Source organism: Plectropomus leopardus, chromosome 7 (genome assembly GCF_008729295.1).
Source record: "Plectropomus leopardus isolate mb chromosome 7, YSFRI_Pleo_2.0, whole genome shotgun sequence".
Classification (NCBI taxonomy): domain Eukaryota; kingdom Metazoa; phylum Chordata; class Actinopteri; order Perciformes; family Serranidae; genus Plectropomus; species Plectropomus leopardus.
This window is the reverse complement of record NC_056469.1, coordinates 16,049,227-16,062,440: the sequence shown is the minus strand read 5'-3', so window position 1 is coordinate 16,062,440 and position 13,214 is coordinate 16,049,227. Positions and strand designations below refer to the sequence as shown.

The 13,214-nt window shown below is 42.2% G+C and overlaps 1 protein-coding gene across 2 annotated transcripts in view; it reads left to right on the top strand.

Annotated features, from left to right (window-relative positions):
- The first annotated feature begins 331 nt into the window (after positions 1–331).
- The window catches only part of LOC121945430 (transcription factor HIVEP3), a 49,923-nt gene continuing 37,040 nt past the window's right edge, over positions 332–13,214 (top strand). For both annotated transcript variants that reach the window (XM_042489587.1, XM_042489588.1), the window contains exon 1: positions 332–604. The gene's annotated coding sequence lies outside the window, so the exon portion shown is untranslated. The remainder of the gene's footprint in view (positions 605–13,214) is intronic.

Genomic DNA, 13,214 nt, shown 5'->3' with positions numbered 1-13,214 from the left:
ATACTGGCACTTTGGGCCAATATTTTAGAGCCCTAGCACGAAAATTCAGCAAGCTATAGGTGCTGAGTCAAAAAGTGTTACAATCATCCCCAGCCTCCCCTACTGCTGCAGAGTCAGAGAGAAATGAGAAGTAAACCAGCTGAGATCAGAGGGTGCGTGATTACCCCAATCAGTCTCTTTGGTTTAAGCATGAGGTTGCCTGGCTAATTAGAATTAATAGCATTAACCAGGAACTTCTCCTTACAACCAATGGCTGCCTCGGCCACCTTATGGTTATTCAGGAGGCGGGCTGGACGCGCCAGCTCACTGGTGGAGGCTGAGAGGGGGGCGGCGCGCACCGGACCTGCCGTGCGGGGTGGTGCGGAGCCGCGGAGTGTGTTTTGCGTAGGGCGAGATGTTGTTTTGTTGTGGCGATCAGCTGAATGTGGCATCGCCGTCCGGTCTGACACAACAGTGGAAAGCACCCCGAGCCCCTCCGGCTCCCCCTGCACAGAGACGCGGGCACGGAGAGCAGCTCTATCCAGCATCGCAATCCAGGAAATGCGGACTTGTGGCCCTTTCGCTACGGGATAAATGGCTGCAGCGCCCGTACTGTAGCAAGCTGGTAAATATTAACCGTAATATTACTGCCTGTTTATGACTTAGTTTCCGCTGTGTTGCAGCGGCTGTCACGTTGAGGAGTGGTATGGTGTGAAGTTGAGTGCCGGATCCCACCCGTGTTTTCACAGTAAGAGTGTGCCATGAAGTTGTGTTGCCTCGTTATGTGTTAGAGTGATATGTGATGGGGAAAAGGCGAAGATGCAGCAGGCAGTTTTAGAGGGATTTTGGAGACTCTTCAGTGCGTGCATCGGCTCAAGTAGCGGCGGGGGCGCTGCACATCCAGCTGACAGCGTATGCTCCATCACGTCCCTTCATTCACCCCGTTTGCCCTTAAAAACAAACCGGTTGAGGAGAGCAACAGTGCGGTAGTGACACACGCAGGCCACGCTCAAATTTGATTCTCGAATCTGGCCTGTGAACTTATTTTGTAATGGGCTACACCTACACTTGCCAGATTTTTAGGGGATGACATCATGCTTTTGTGTACTCCGCTGTTATGTGATAGATGGGTGAAGTTGACCAAAACAGGTTTATTTTGGCGGCTGTTCAGTCAGTAACTCTGCCTCAAGTTCAGCTGACTGTTTTATAGCCTTTTTTACGCAGGGTTTAAAACAATGTATTGAAAGTTTCATTTTTCAGAGGGAATTTGCATACAGACACATGAATGACTATGTGACTGTTGTCTGACATGTTGATTATGCTAAATGCTTTCCTGTGGCTACAAAACATGCTGAACCGAGTATCAGGAAGTCACAAGTAGGCTATCTATCTATCTATCTATCTATCTATCTATCTATGAACTCTGAACTAACTGTCAGTATCTTTGAGTTTTTAAGCACGGGCTATTGATATTACACCAGGTGAAGAAATCAGAAAAATAAGGTGTTTGACAGGGGCGGGTCACAAGACAGTAGGCCCCTGATCACAGATATGCTAGGGGCACCACCACCTCTCATACATAGGAGCAAGACACAAAGACTTTGTGGTGGTTTTACATATTTTATTGTTGTTGTTGTGTCTTTGTGGTTTTGCCTGTTTTTATAGTTCTTTTGGGTCCCTTTGCAGTTCCTTTGCTTCTTTTTGTAGTCGTAATGCATCTTTTTGTGGTTTTTGTGTCTCTGTGAAAACTTTGTGTGTCTGTGTCTTTATTTTGGTTGTTTTGTGTCTTTTATAATCATTTTGTATCCCCTTTGCCTGTTTTTGTAGTTATTTTGTGTCCCTTTGCAGTTCCTTTGCATCTTTTTGTAGTCATTATGCATCATTTTGTGGTTTTTGTGTCTCTTTGTTGCAACTTTGTGTGTCTTTCAGGTCATTCTATGTCTCTTTTGGTTGTTTTGTCTCATTTTTAGTCATTTTGTGTCAAATTTGCCTGTTTTAGCAGTTTAGTTTTGTTTCTCTTTGTAGTTCCTTTCTATCTGTTTGTCTTCATTTTGGTCTCTTTCTGATCAGTGCTTGTTAATTTGAGTGACAGTGAAGGCCAGGGGGGGGCATGGCACTCAAGAGACCCTGAGCCTGTGCCTGGTAGACCAGTAATCCATCTACATGTTTGACATGAAGCAAAGTCATTGCATGTCTTGTTTTGTGTCTTTAATACCAGTTTGACAGGAAGTGAAGTAAGGATAGCACTTGAAGAGTGTTGCTCTCAGCAGATGAAGACCACAGTGGTTACACAGCTGTCTGCCCTAAGCCAGGTGCTGCTGAGAAATGCTATATATATTTATATCAGTAGAGGGCTAGTATCTCCTCAATGCATCCAATCCAAAGAAATATGGATGTTAAAAAACATCAATACCAGCATGGCTGCAGTGTCCTTTCCATAGCTCCATACTGTAAGTTACAGCACAGAAATACAGTAAAGTGTCAGACCATGGTGGGTGAAGGGGGATGAGTGGAGAGAGGCCAATATGTAATTATGTCTTATTGAATCAGCACAAAGTGGCAGCCTTACAGTGCTCCACTCTGGCCTGGATCAAGACCACTTGTGGTGCTGGCTGAAGAAAGGCGCTAGCTCAGCAGGCACCCAAGGAGAGCTCTGCTCCATTTCCTTGCAAATTTCCAAGATTGTTTGACATGGTGAAGCATTTGATCGTTGAAAGGAGAAAAAAAAGTCTGGGCTTTGGGGATTACTGCCATTTATGGTTTGAACATGGATGGGGATAAAAGCTGCGGGTCAGACTTACTTTGATGTTTTTATACCGTTGTAACTTGGCTGAAATGTTAGAAGGTGCCTTGTAAAGAATAATTACTACTTTTTATAGCTGGAAGTGAATGTGCTATTATCTGTAGCCCATAGCTGTATAACCTGTTTTCATACCATTCAACAGTTTAGCAGTGCCAATTCATTACAGAAAGCTCTGGTATTCAGTATCATAGCTGCAGACTTGCGCAATAAGTTCGTTCAGGTACAATAAAAGCGCAGCTTAGCTCTTTGTCAGCACCAACACTGATTACTGAGGACCTCAGTCAGTTAGTTAGGCAGGAATGCGTGTGCTTGTGTGTCTATATCTCTCCCTGGCACAAGCAACACGCCACATGGAAAAGGGCCGTTTTCTGCCAATTAACGCAGAACCACTCAACACCTTTTGCAGTAAATCCCTCCTTTCACTCACGTGGCATTCTGGCGCCACTTCTCCATCTCTCACACACTGAGTCAGCCTTGCAGGTGGCAGTGTGTTGATCAAAATGCATGAGATGCCATCAGCAACGAGGAGGTCGTGTGGAGTTCCTGTCCAGACCTTCAAACACACCTAATGCAGATAACAAGGTCTGATAACCTGGGCCATGCCGGTGCAAAGAATCAGGGGATGATCAGCAGTTTTTTTTATTCACAAGAGTCAGAGTTAAGTCTGAACCTTTGATATGAAATTCTTAGGTGTTACATGGATGATGTGACCCCGTAGAAAAAGTGAACAAAAAAAGTGAACAAGCGTGTTATTTGGCGGTCTGCTCTTCTTTACACGAGTGTCGGCTCGACAGATTACACAAAGTGTTAAATGGCATGCGCGAGCAGGTTTAAAGTTTTGTTTTCTCTGAGTGAGCATGCAAGAAGGACGACATTGTTATCAGTCTCCCACAAGAAAAATAAACACACATGCACACACACAGCGAAGGCTGTAAAATCCTGGTGGCTGGTGGACACAACCTTTTCATGTCCCTGCTGATGGTCATTAATTCTGTTCTCTGAAGCACCCGAGAAGAATAGACCCACTGTAGTGCTGGAAGACCAGAGTGAACCAGAAACACGACTTTGGATACACACTTGTATCCTACAAACACTCACACATACACTGCAAAATGGAGGCCAGGAGTGCCAGTCTGGCAACTTCACAAATGCCCCACTAGCCTAATATTTTTATTGCACACAGTCAGATTTCAGATTGCAAATTTCTGCACTTTCTGTTTAGTTTAATTCCAATATATTGTTCATATGTTTGATAGTATTTAAATATATATATATTATAACTTAATTCTATGCTGTATTTAAGTATCTTGATTTTTGCAATGTTTTTTTCATTCGTCTTTTATTTAATTTTGTCAAACTGTGTTTAAGTCATGTTGTGAAGGGTGTAACTTTGAATTGAAAAGTTGTGGGAAGACAATAAAACAGGGGTTGGGGGGTCCTTCCTCCCTGAGGGAAAAATGTGGAATTTATATCCCATTTTCTGCATTTCTACTCATATTCGGGACTACGCTTAACTGGCACCAGATGTCAATATGATGCCATAAAGAATTTGGACTTCTGAGTAGGACAGACATTAAAGTTTGGCTATAATGAAAGTCAGGTTGATGACATTTCAAATGTTTTAACAACACTGGAATTTCACATTTTGTGGATGGTAACATGATGTTTTAGATACATTGGGTTTTGTTCTCCATACCTTGTGACTAAATGTTGTTATTCTACGTCAAGATGACACTGACATGAGACATTTGGAAGAGACAGGATTTTGTCTGCTTAACAATACAGCCTAAAACCATAGATTCATTAATGGAAGTAGCTACCATGACGTCACTCATTGGTTTTTGGACTGCTGTTTGAAGCCTTGAGTTTAGCATTGCGGCTGTCGCCATCTTGTCTTTTTTAGAAATGACTATATTCGAATAAGAGGATGGAGCTGTGACGGAGTGAGGGGAGGATATTGGCTCACAGACTGTAGCGACGCCTCACAGACAGCCTGTCTCTCAAGCAGCCCTGCCCTTAACTATGTGTAACTTTAGGTCTTAACAAAAAGTGAACAAAAGAGTTATATTTATATTTTTTTAAAAAACAAACAAACAAAAAAACACCAGCCATACAGTTGTCATAAGTGCTGAAATTAGAAACCTGTTTATTTCTGCTGTAAAGATGGGAATTTTAACCTGAGTGTCTATGGGGACTGAGTGTTTTAGAGCCAACCTCAAGTGGCCATTTGATTAATTGCAGTTTTTGGCACTTTCACATTGGCTTCATTTTCCAGCCTTGGATGTTGCCGCTTAAAAATAACAAAATATCAAGTGTCATTTGAAAGTAATATTCTACATCAAATTAGACGTTGTCATGGCATTGAATTTTGCTGACCTGATGTCACAGCCTGAACTCAAGTAAATATCAAAGTCTAATGATGGTGGCCAGCTGGACATAAACCATAACAAAATCCAGGAAATAATTAAGTTTGGCCTCATGCTAAATTCTGCCAGAAAAATATTAATATGCTAAATGTGCTTCTGCAATTTGTTGTAGTATATCAGAGCGAAATCAGCAGCACAATTCACATTATCAGCCAGAATCTGAAGGTCCAACAGTATTGTGTACAAGTGAATTAGGCACGATTTTTGTGGTAAAACAACAACAACAACAACAACATACAACATCATACAACAACAGCATACACTGAAGTAAATTCTTTGTATGTGAAACCTACTTGGCCATAAACTGGATTCAGATTCAGATTCAGATTCATTTACATTGCCTTGTAATCTGAATAGATTTAGTACCGTGGCCTGGCTGTAGTCAGTGGTTCTGCTCTTGTGTCATTGGGGCCAGTGTCTGTGTGTGCGTGTGCGTGCGTGTGTGTGTGTGTGTGTGTGTGTGTGTGTGTGTGTGTGTGTGTGTGTGTGTCAGGAGGTGCGGTTGTCTATCAGTCTGGCCTCGACTCAACCTCTCGCCCAGGCCGGTGTGTTGGCTGCCCCTTCATATGCAGATAGAATTTCCTTGTGTTTGCCAGAGAGCAGGAGTCTGTGCTGTATATGTGTGTTAGTGTGCCTGCCTTGCCCCACTCCCATGTGTGCCAGTCCAGCTTATGTAATGTTATATGTGGACAATGATGTGCGGGCGGTGCAGGGAGGGCCGCAGAGTAGAGGGGTTATTCATTCAAACACTCCCCTTAGTAAGAGTTAATCATTAGCGGCTCCGGCACAGTGGAATGTCGAGGGGTTTGCTGTTTGTGATGGCAATCCTCCCTTGAAATAGTTTATTACATCACTCCAGCTTTTCAAGGCTGCAATGTGTCACTCTGACAAGGGTGACATTCTCTATTGTTCCCTTCTGTATATGCTATAATCAGTTTTCTTCTTGAATCAACATTGAGGGCATTTTTGTGCAGGTGCTCACTTTCCGCAGTGGCCAGCGTTGTGCAATAGCGATTGTAAGCTCCTGTGCTGCTCACCACAGGTATGTCTGTGAAGGGCTCGGCCAGGGAACTCACGGTGACGCTTGTGTAATACTCAAACCCCGAAAAAATGATAGCACACGTAGTAGCTTATCGTTACTGGATATTCAGATTTGAATCAAGGAATCAAACCTCAGGCATGTAGCTCTTTGGTCAAGATTCTGTGTTGGTCTCAAGATCAGTTATAGATGCATGCCCAGTGTGGTTATTGATCGGTGATGCAGGCGAGGTATCATATTTCACAACCAGATATCTCAGCCTCTTCCAAATCTCTTGCTTTCTCGTCTCTGGGTCCCATGATAACCCCTCAGACCGATTCCTGTCCTCCGTTTTCCTCTTGTTCCTTTTTCTCTCTTTTCATTTATTCTCCTGTCCTCCAGATTCCTCTAATTATTTCTCCTCCTCTCCTTTACTCCTCTGTCCTTTAGTTTCCTCTCTTCTCCTTGTTTCTTCTCCTCTCATTTCCTGTCCTGTCCTCTAGTATGCTCTCTTCCTTTTTATGCCTCTAGCCGAGGCTCGAGTCATTATGTTTTCACATTGTCAGTCCGTCTGTCCAGCACATTTTTGTGAATGAGAAATCTCTGGAATGCCTCAAGGAAATTTCTTCAAATTTGACACAAACATTCATTTGGATTCAATGATGACCTGGTTAGAATTTGGTGGTCATAGGTCAAAGGTGAAGGTCACTATGACCTCACCAGTCTCATTCTTGTGAACACAATGTCTCAAGAACACCGTGAGGGAATTTCTTCAAATTTGATACAAACATTCAATTAGACTCAAGGATGAGCTGACTTTATCTTGATGGTCAAAGGTCACAGTGACCTTACATTGGTTTCATTCATGTGAATGCAATAACTAAAGAACACCATGAGGGAATTTCTTCAAATTTGACACAAATGTTCACTTGGACTCACTGTGACCTTGCATCTGTCTCATTTTTGTGAACGCAATATGTGAAGACTACATTTGGCACAAACGTCCGCTTGGACTCAAGAATGAACTGTTTAGAATCTGGTTGTCAAAGGTCAAGGTCACGGTGACCTCATACAAAATGATTTTGGCCCAAGGAACCATGGGTGTCCACCTTGATCTTCTGTGTGTGAAGCATCCATGTTTCACAGACAGGGATGTAAAGTGTGAGTGCTACATGAGCGGTGCGTGGAGGCATACAACAACATGGTGGTTTATCTAGTTTCTCCTCTCAGCTCCTTTTCTGTCACTCCTTTGCTCTCTTTTCTTCTTGTTCCCTTTCAGTTTGTTTCCTTTTCTCTCTTATCCTCCTTTTTCCTCTCCTCTCATTTTTTCTTGTCATCTCACTTCCCCCCCTTTCCACTCCTCTCTTTTCCTCTCCTCTTTTTATTTCATTTGCCTCTCTCTATCCTGTTCTCTGGTTTCCTCTCCTCTCCTCTTTTCTTTTCCACCGTTTCCTCTACTGTCCTCAAGTTTCTCTTCTTCTCTGTGTTTCTTCTACTCTCATTTCCTCCTCCGTCATATCCTTTCCTGTAGCCTGGTTCCTTTCCATTTTGTTTCCTTTTCTCTCCTGTCCTTTTAGTTTCTTCTTCTCCTGTCTTTTCCTCTTGTGTCTTTTGTATTTCATTTCCTCTCTTTTCTTTTCCTCTCCTCTCTTTTTATTTATTTATTCTATCCTTTCATCTTGTTTACTGTCCCCCTTTCTTTTTTCTCCTCTTATGTTGTTTCCCATGTTCTCCTCTCCTCTCCTCTCCACTCCTCTTCTCCTCTCCTCTCCTCTCCTCTCCTCTCCTCTCCTCTCCTCACCTCTCCCCTCCTCTCCTCTCCTTCTTCTCGTCCTTCTCAGGAGTCCTTTGTCTCAGCGTGTAAGGCGTCCCTGCAGCAACTGCGAGTGAGGATTGGAGGGGATTTCTGCTCTGCGGGAGGGTAAGAGGGCTTTGGGAGGAAAATCCTTCCAACCCTGCCGCAGATCTGCCGAGCAAATCATGGCAGCAGGCGATGCTCCAGCACAATCCTCCCCAGCCGTGTCACTGTCACTGAAGCAGAGCGGCTGAACTTACCCCCGGACCCCCTCCTTTAGCCACACTTTTTAAAAGCCCTGTGAAATCTGTGAAACAGCCTTTAGGAGAATCCAGATGTGTTTTGTCTCTCTCATGGTGCTGTCAGTCTGCGGTGTGCCGTGCTCAGCCTTGAGGAACGCTCTCTTACCTGGCGTCTCTTCATGCTATGAGATGTGTTGGCTTGTGGGGAGCTCTAAGGCATGCTCCTTTTTATTCTCTGGGCCATACTCTCAAAAAGAAAAAAAAATCTTGATTCACAGTTCTATGCAATGTCATTCTTAAGAACGACAATTTACTTGCACCTATTTCCCAATGCATTTGTGTTAATTTACTGCAAATTAAAAACCAATATTTCCTGTTTTGGCTGCTTCATAAAAAATCTATGAAATTCCAAAACAACATAAGACTTTTAAAAGTTTAAAAGAAATGAAATGTCCACTGTTTCACAACAGCTTAAAGCTCTGCTAGCTGCAATTCTAATTTATTAGTATAAGACAATTGATTTGTCAGTGAGCCTTGTGAGTTGTAATTTGGCCAAATTTTGTAATATTACCTTAGTTTAATGCTGCTGTAGTTTCCTGGCTTCATATGAGTAGCCTAGGGGATGTCAACCAGCTGCTAGGCTTATTTATGCAATGTAAAATGCCATAGGCTCGTGCTAGTTACTTAAGTATGTTGTATTTGTGGAGGAAATGTGACAGCAAAAGTCAAGAGTTTAGACTTTAAATCTTGTATATATAATGAAGCCAATTTGTGTACATGTATTTGAAATTTTCCCCATTAAGTCTGTTGTTTAATGTGTGTTTTAGGAGTGTTTTGAATCAGTCAAACATAACCTCACTTCCCAGAATCTCCATCGCCAACTATTGTTTTGAACATGTAACTGCAGAGAATCGTGTGAGAGATTCGTCTTAATTCTTTAGGAGAAAATACTCTGCTGTGTGATCCATCATCTAATATGTCAGAAACAAGCTGGTCTGTATGTGTGCAGTGGGTTGCACACATGCATGTGTTATTTACCGCATAGTCCCTGAAGGCAAGCTGTGCCCTGACATTGTCAGGTAAGGTCATATAAAGAACACCTCATTTTAGATGCTGTTAATTATGCAGGAGTGTGGTCGACTGCCATCACTTGGGAAGGTCATTCGCTCCTCACCACATGAAAGGGCAAAAAAACTCTTCAGCTTTTGGCCTGTGTGTGTTGTGTTAGGGTAAAATTGTTCATTTTTGTTGTGGCTTTGCAATGGTGCTGTGCTGACATCCTGTTTGAGGTTAAAACGAACTTTAACAGGCTTCAGGTTTACGCAGTTGTCTTCCATTTGATGTCACGCTGCAAACTAAGGTGTATTTTCACAAGACATGTTTGTGTACACTGTGTAGGTATGTCTGCGTGTTTATATATATTCTGTGACTGTTTATGTGCACAATGTTTTTGCTGATGCTTCCATATTGCAGCCCATAAGCGAGGGCGTCTGTTTCTCCTAATTGAAGGTCAATATTTGCATGAGCATTCCTACAGACAACTTTCCTTGCTTGGTCTAGACAGAACACAGGCTACCACTGTACTTCAATAAAAATCACTGTGCTTGTCATTTTTTAGTCTAGCATTGCCAAACCTCTCCCCCTACACTACGGCACATTTGTACTGTGCCAAAGCAGTGGAAAGGTCTTTCATAGTCCACTATTATTCTGCAAGAGATGAAAAAAAGTGGTTTGATTTTGTAAAACCAATCAGAGGTGTAGGCCTAAACTCTGCAAAGCAGAGCTCTCTATTGCTAAATACTACTGGGGAATGATTCTGAGAAACATGGCACACGGCTAATTAAATTCAGCAACATGTGGGACTTTCCCTGTTTGATAATAAATATTATTATGTAGACAGGGACAGGGAAAACAGCAACAATAACTGGAAGAGAGAAAAGACAGGAAACAGAATGCAACAGTCAGCCAGTGAGACTCCTGTAGTCAATGTCTTTTCAATCAAATGAGTCAAAGTCTGTGAGGAAATTGAAATTAAAGCTGATTAATCAATCAGTCGATGTAAAGAAACATGATAACTATTTCGAAAACTGTTTGGGATTGTTTTGGGGATTTTTCAACCAAAAATTATGGGGGAAAAATGCAACATATTCTCTGGTACCAGCTTCTCAAACTGCAGGATTTGATGCTTCTTTTGGGCTTATATATAATAGTAAATGGAATATGGCTACTTTTGGATTTTGGAGAGGGCAGAGTCTCTGCAGAAAAATACACTGCCACCCTCTCCTAGTGGGTCATAAGTCATGACTGAGAGGAATTACTTCCGAGTCTATACATTGTTCCTAGGAAGATCCTGCATAATATATCTTTAAGAACACATAATGTACATAAAGCCATGTAAAGACAGAAGTGAGACCTTTAAGTAGCAACAGACTACAGTAAATACAGTATTTAGCCTATTATCAAACCCTATGAAGGATCCTTATAAACCCTCCTCAAAATGTAATTTATTGAATTTCAGTAACGGGCTGCAGTGCTGGCAAACTGCTGAGGAATAGCTTGTGAAGATACTCATTCCTTACGTTCATTTTGCTCTTGTCTTGTTCATTAGCATTTTAACTTTTCACATCTATTACAACTGCAAAATGTATTTTTCCCCACAGAATCCTGGAGTGCTTGTTTTCCAGAAGATGTACAAAAAATGAGTCAGCCAACCTAAGTTGTCCATTTTGCCCATCTCTGGGCTTATTGTTTTACCACAATTTCTGGGCCAAAATGTCAGTTTTTGCAAGTGAAGTTCAATATTTATTTCATAATTGTCTCTTGTTCATTGAAAAATCTTTTCTAGGGGGTCTCCAGAGACCAGAGGTCCCTAAGCAACTGTTTATATTGCTTAATGAGTTAGGCCGACTCTGATTATACTCAGTAATCACTTAAATCTCAGAGCGCAACAAAATTGTTCTTTCATGATCAGTGAGACGGCGAGTTAGACTGTACTACTGATCTTATGTAAGGACAAACCCATGCTTGTTTATTTAGGTGTCTCTCTGTAAACCCTAATAATCCCTAATGAGACAGAGTTCATCCAGCAGCCTCGCAGTCAAACAAAAGGCACGGCAGCAGGGGAATCATCTGAGGCAGGATTGAGCTCCACAATGCAATGCAGCCTTAGTGAAGTAATCCTGTGTCACATTTGTCACCCTGTCACGGTGGATTAACAGTTGAAGACGAATGGTCAGGTGATGGTGCCGCTCGGCATGAATCGCTCTGTTGGGGGAAGTTATGGATGGAAGGTAGAGAGAGCAGTTTGTTTGATGTTCTGTCACAGAGCTGCTGACACAGACTCACCCTGGCGTAATTGAGAAAATAAACAGATGATAGAGGGAAAAAAGCGTGTGCCGCCCGTTACAGGCTCACATGTTTATTCTCTGCTGCTGGATGCTAAAGCCAAGGATTTCATCACCTTTCAGTGGAGCAAGGATGGATGGTCTGTGCGTGAAACTGAGGAAAGAGGCAAAATGAAGGCAAATAGTTGAGGCTAACAGATGAAAGTCCATCCATCAATCCATTCCTGCACTGTACTCTTATCCTGCAGCATATCCCTGCACACACTGGACTAGAGGCAGAAGTAGAGTAACGTTAAAGGGACAGTTCATCCCAAAATGAAAAATACATATTTCTCCTGTTACCTATAGTGCTATTTATCAGTCTGGATCGTTTTGGTGTGAGTTGCAGAGGATTGGAGATATCGGCTGTAGAAATGTCTGCCTTCTCTCACATATAATGGAACTAGATGGCACATGACTTATTGTGTTAAAAATGCAAAAAAAAAAAAAAAAAACATTTGAAAAACTCAACAGCAATGTCTCATTCCAGAAACCATGACCCGGTTACTCAAGGTAATCTACAGACCTTGTTGTGAGCAGTTTCAGGTACGAACTATTTTCTCTCTACCAAACTATACCCGCAAACTATATCATTGCCCAGAAGGAACCATGCATCTACTGTTAGCTCACCTTGCACCACTGAACTAGCAATTATTACAGCTCAGCGAAGGAGGACGCCATTAACATTTACATCTTGTGCTGTCATGAGCACGAGCCTCTTGTCCATGACTTAGATGCATGCTTCCTCCTGCGTGGTGTTACACTTGGTGGGTATTGTTTGGTAGAAAGAAAATAGTTCTTACGTGAAACTACTCACAACAAAGTCTGTCGATTATCTTGAGTAACCATGAATCCCATGAATGAGGTTACATCCTTAACGTACAGTTACATAATAAAAGGACTATTTTGGAGGTTAGGTTCAGGCAATAGTTGTTACTGTTGTTAGATTTAGGAAAATAAACATGGTGAGGAACTGCCTTAAAATGACTCAAAGTTAACATGGTTATGAATGTGGGTGAAAGTCTGGTGTTTTGTGACCGATCCACCATGACTACCTGCTCTGTTACCGCAGAGGACCAGTTCCTTGTTAACTCCCATCCGTGCATTGGTCACGTGATCACAGCCTTTCAAAATAGGGATATTCATGAATTTGGGTGCATTCATTTTTTGTAGAAAAACATGCAAATAATTTTTGAGAAAAGCCCAGAAAGAGACATTGCTGTTGAGTTTTTCAAATGTATTTTTTTGGGGGGGGGGGGGGGCTTTATGTCAGACAAATCAGCTTCAGCTACTAAATATTCAACAATTCATTTTGTTTTTCCAGTGCAACAGAGGCATTCGTGTGATAGTAAACAAGCTAGCGGCGCTCACAAATGCAAATGTGCAACAACATGTTTTGCTGACACTAATCAACAAAAACCAGAGACTGTGTTGTATTAAGTCGCTGTGAGCTGTAAATGTACTACTTCGAAGCAGGAGAGGGATGATAATGTTATCTTGGAGGCTATGGTGCAGAGTCTCTCTTCCTCTGTTCCGCTACATCGTGCCCGCTGCAGCCTCTACCAAAG